Below are 6,000 nucleotides of genomic sequence, written 5' to 3'. Positions count from 1 at the left end.
CCAACCTGATTATGGGTAAGAGTGCTAGCTTGGTCTAACAGGCACGGATTTGATGCCAGGCTAATATTTTAAAAACTTCTTCATGAAATAATACTTACCTGTAGCACAGTAAATTATTTCTGCATAGCTGTACCTGTGTTCGTTGATGAAAGTAGAAATTAAATTGAGGTATACGAGTGATGATCAAAGGGACAGGCTTATTGGAACGAAGAAATAAACCAGTGTTAGTTTATCATATAGACTATAGGACCTGAGTAACCGCGCTCTCCTCCTCCTTCTCAGTCTCCTGGCAAAAGGGCTAAAATGCTTCTCCTCCTCATTCGCCTGGCAAAGGGCAAAAGAGCTCCTCCTTATAGACTAAGTAGCGTATGACTGCCTCCTTCTCTTCTTCCTCCTGCTCCTGAGTGCAAGCTTAACCTAACAGGCAGGGATTCGATTCCAGACTTAACCTCACAGGCTCTGGATTCGAACCTAAAGCCCATACAAGGGCTTTAATGCTGAGCTTGGGGGAAGCTGAAGTTGAAACAACACGGTAGCTACACATTGTACTAATAAGACTATGGAGATGGTGTAAGGCTTAATACATGTGCTTTATTCATGGGGACATAACTTTAGAAAGCTACTTCAAGTTATTAAAGCTGAGCGGCTCCAGTGTCAAAGATGCTAGATTGTGAGCTTGTGCGTAACGAGCTATAATTTTTTGGTGTTTGGAACAATTAATTTTTGATTGTAATATTCGAGCTTATAGATTTGAACATTAGAGAGTTTCAATTGCCTACTGTAATGTTGACATCACTTTGAGATTAAAATTTTGTGTTCAGAACCGAAAAAATGAAGTTTGTGCTTTACTCGACTGGGAATGGAAACGGGGGATCTTCCCTTTGGACCACTGAGTATCGTTATAAGTAAATGACTGCGTTTCGAAAGTGAGCGTTGAATTAAAAAACACCCAACTTTCGATGTACAAGAAATTTTAAAAAGTCTTCAACCCGAATAGGTTTTCTTTTTTTGCTATTTGCTTTACGTCGCAACGACACAGATAGGTCTTATGGCGACGTTGGTATAGGGAAGGCCTAGGATGGGAAGGAAGCTTTCTTGCCTTAATTAAGATACACCCCCAGCATTTGGTTGGTGTGAAAATGGGAAACCACGGAAAACCATCTTCAGGGCTGCCGACAGTGGGGTTCGAACCCACTATCTCCCGATTACTGTATACTGACCGGACTTAAGCAACTGCAGCTAACGAGCTCGGTAACCCGAATAGGAATCTTGGGGTCTAAGCCGTGGTCTGTAAGGTTAAGCCTTGGCAATGAGCCAGCGTAAGGTTATGTGAGTTTAAGAGCGCGCTGTTAGCTAGGAGCCCGCACAGCGCTGTGACGTCACTCACCGGATAAGGCCTCGTCCAGGGGCCACCGGATTCCGGATGTTGCAGAACCCCTGCATTTACACTAATTCGGGGGAAAGGTGTTATGTCGAGATCACTACAGCTGACATGAATTTGTCTACGATTTTTCTTTTCAATGTTCCTTTAGAGCTCCCACCTGAAATATTCAAATCAGTACTCACTAAATATGGCACCGTTAGTGAAGTGCGTAAAGAACAGAGGTCGTCTTCTTATATATTTCCTGTTTATAATGGCATTTATTTGGTATCTACGGTTATTAAGAAACCGATTCCCTCAAAAGAAAATTTCGGTGGCCACCCCGGGTACATCTCGTATAATGGACAGGAACAAACATGCCCTCATGTGTAATGAAACGAACCATTTATGTAACAACTATCCGAGCCGAATCGTTCCGCTTGCAGCCAGCAGTAAATATTCCCGAAGCGTGCAGTGTTCTAAGGCAGTCACTGGCGTTAACCCGGGAATCCACACACTTAACTCAGAGAATACAGCGTTTAGCTAATCTTGGGGATACCCCACTGACCGCAAGCGAACATATGGAAACGGAGAAAACACCTGATATGCACGCTGTAAATAAACCGGACGAGGAATAAAATGCGGATGCCCCTTCCTAACTTATCACGAATTTGTGACACTTGCATGAAGAGACACTTGCACGGAGATGAAATATGTTGATATTTGCATGGAACGCCAACAGCTCTTGCGAATGGCTAATGAGTTCATTCAGCGGGGCTACTATTCCGAACTCTATGGCATAATGCCGTCAAAGCTCCATGGAGTGTAGGCTACCCAATGAAATCCGTACTATGTCCACAACGATGATTATAGGTGGTCTATAAAATGCGTGTATGCGGAGTTTGGTCTTAAAGTGCGTTCAATGTGGCGGAAGACTCCGCACTGCATTACACTGCCCTACCGTTATACCAGGTGGTCCACAAGCCCTTTTCGATCTAGTTTTATGCATCACGCTGTGTACACTAAAATTCCGAAAAGGACCGTACCTCTTCTAAACCGGTGGAATTTAACGACTTGATCGAGCGAGTTGGTCGTGCGGTTGGGGTCGCGAAGCTGTGAGCTTGCATTCGGGGGATAGTGAGTTCGAATCCCACGGTTGGCAGCCCTGAAGATGGTTTTCCGTGGTTTCCCATTTTAACACCACAGCCGCTTCCTTTCCTACCCTTTCCCATCCTTCCGTCATCGCAAAACTTCGATGCTTTAGGGCGAAGTTAAACCAGTAGAAATTAAGAAACATATAATGAGATATGTGATTACGGGCTAGAAGACAGCAGGAATTGTGAACGCCACTATTAATTCATATGAACCTGTAAAACGAGCACAGGTACGAAGAACAAGTACCTTACGACAGGAGGTGTACACACAGTCCAGGAGCGGGTCTTGTATAGGCTGGGAACTGCACGTTCTTGCATTAGCTCACATGGCAAGGGCGCGGTGAGATGTGGTAGTTGACAGGGCTCGAAAGATCGAGTCCCAATGAAGTATATTTCTTTAATGCCAACTGCCTGGGATGTGGTATGGTTGCATAAATGTATAGCTTCCTCAAACTGATTTGTTTATTTGGTCCTGTAATGGACCGTGTGTCATGGCATAGGGTATGGAGCTGAATTGGACGAAGATGAGTAGGTAATGGTCTATGGTTAAGACACAGGCAACGAGTTAGCTACGTCGTACCTGTTCCATACTTCGTAGACCACAGGTAGGGCAAGGAGTGTCCCATTGGAACGATAACAACATTCGATGGCATGTAGGTATGTAGCAGCGCGAACTCTCCTCCTTAGAGGCAAGTTACAACACAACACAAAGTTTACAAAACATAAAGCTTATTCACTGCCTCGTGATGCATTCCAGCGGTCGGTTTGTGGATATGTTATTCATCAATAGAGAAGCTAGACAGAATGCATGCCAGGCACAATGCCTGTATCAAGAACGCTATCCGGATACATGACGATCGACAGGCATGACTTTTCGGAGTGTGCAAAGGCGTCTGAGGGCTTCTGCGTTCCTGGGAAGGACACGGCCTCTTCGAGATCATCCCGCGACGCCTGCTCACAATGAAGAGGTAGCATTGGACGGTATCCCTCATAACCCTCACTCGAGCACACAAGCCATTTCTCAGGAGACGAACATCACCCGGGCGTCTGTAGTGCGGATATTGCATACCCAGCAGTTTCATCCGTACCACCTACACTTACACCACAGTTCCATGGTCATGATTTCGAAGCCTGGGTGGCGTTCTGCCAATGGAGCCTACAGTATGTGAACACGGATACTAAATTTTAGTGGCCATCATATTTACGGACGAAGCACTGTTCCACAACAATGGAACCAGTAATCGCCATAATATGCATTACTGAAGTGTGGAAAATCCCCATTGGGTACGACAGGCAACTTTTCATGAATAGTGGGGCGTGAACGTATGGTGTGGCATCGTGCGTGACCACCTCATTGGTCCCAATTTCTTCGAGGGACAATGACGGAATAACACTCTATGCGGTTTTTCCAAGATGACCTACCACCTTTCTTGAGAAATGTGCCACACCATGACAAATGTGGGAATAGGTTCTACGATATGTAGCCATTAGAAAAGAGCTTCAAGTGTTAGCTACACACTTCTCAGGCGATGTGCAAACTATTCAATTAGAACTCCAGCAAGAGCTGGTTGACTTACAGTGCAATACTCAAATGAAAATGTAACTTTGCAAACACAAACACTTGGACTGAATCATATGTTAGTTTCCTTAGAGAGATGTCCTACACCTAACAAACGTAATGCACATACTTTCAGCATATTCAGATCAACAAATTTATGCGAACAGCTGGTTTTATTAATGACGATCTTTTTAAATCTGCACGCGTAAACTCACCGATGAAAATATAAAATGTGTCTTGAGTTGCCAGTACGCAAATGATGGTACCAAACATTAAGACAATACTATTTAAACGAACCAGAAAGCCCTTTGGAGGAGCAGTACACAAGTGATAGGTTTAAATTCGTATGTTTAGTGTGTTGTCAAATTCATAAATAACATATATATATATATATATATATATATATATATATATATATATATATATAGCACCAGGAGCGCATGGTACATGCCGTATTTATTAAGAGCAATGCCGTAAAATTAGCACGCGGGCCGAGAACTAAATACTCCATATGTTTACATCTACCAGGATGAGCCAACGTGTGAACAAACAGCTGTGCGTGACGTTGATGCACGAGAAAGACTTGTCCCGGGAGATTCGCCATTCTGTAAGCAACCGCAAGAACGTCTCTATTGTCAAATTCCAAGAAAATAACATCCAGGTATTTTCGAGTAAATCCACTTTGAAAATGATCACGTTATCCTATGACGTGTAGGCCTCCACCATACACAAGATTGGGCTACCCAGCGATAGACAGGCATTCTTCGGCAAAGGCTCTGCATGGTCAGACCCTATGTTATTCTGTCCGTCGGAATCAGAGTCGAGTGACGACGTGGTGAATATCAGACGCAACTTGTAAATTCTCGCGCCGAGAATTAAACTCAGCGTATCTCTCGAAATGCGAAACTTAATATTTTTTTCGACCAAAAACCAAGTAAAGTGTTTAGTTTATTTCGTGCTGTGCAAGTGTTAGAACATTAATTAATATTTCAGTAACTGTGATATTTACGTGTGCTTGAAATATTTCATAGTTATAACAGAAGTGTTTGCCTGTTTCTTACTATTCAGCACTTAAGTGCTCCTTAACTAGAGATAAACTTTGAGTACGATAGACTGTGCTAACCGTACTGTTAAATGCGAGCAACTTAAACTGATAATCCATTATAGTGTTAATCTTAATTGGATTCCAACTGATTTCTGCACATAATTGTATATAAATGCTTCTAAATAGTCTTCAGTAACTTTATTATTTTGCGACACTCACTGTGCTAAGAGTGACTGACGAGTTATTATTTATTTCATCGTTATTAGCAGTGTCATGCAGATAAACTCTTTAACAGCTCTTTTTTGTGTCAAGTGCGACAGTATTATTCTTGTTGTGGCAAATAACCACAGACAGTGTATTTCAAGTGAACTGTGTTTAGTTTCATCATTTTCAGTTGCATATAACCATGAAATGTGCTCCATGATTGCGTTTCTTAAATCAATGCTATCAACATTTTTAACATAATGAAGTGACATTCATTAATTTCTATTTGCAAGTGTCAAGTGAAGTTTATCGGTATATTCCAAACAACGAGTTGTCCGACCATATAAATTAAAGGCAGTGTTTTGCAAATTTTGGGGACAAGTGATAGTGAACCTGTCGGGGAACTGTACGAATGTGAACACTCGTACATAGGTAAACCACTAGAGATTGTCCCAAATAAAGACCGCCGTAGACCTTCGAGAAATTCGAGACCTTCAGGTACGGGGTACGGGTTCGATTACACGGTGGCGAGCGAACTTGAGTGTACGAGTCCAGTTCCATGGTAACGAGAGTATCCTGGAGTACGAGTCTATTTCCATGGCTACGAAAGGACCCTAGAGTACGAGTTGCCTGGAGAACCATTCGGGAAGACGATTAGGGAGATGGCGGCTCACTGCGC

This window comes from Anabrus simplex, chromosome 2 (genome assembly GCF_040414725.1).
Source record: "Anabrus simplex isolate iqAnaSimp1 chromosome 2, ASM4041472v1, whole genome shotgun sequence".
Lineage (NCBI taxonomy): Eukaryota > Metazoa > Arthropoda > Insecta > Orthoptera > Tettigoniidae > Anabrus > Anabrus simplex.
The sequence above is the reverse complement of the archived record's forward strand: the minus strand, read 5'-3'. Positions refer to the sequence as shown.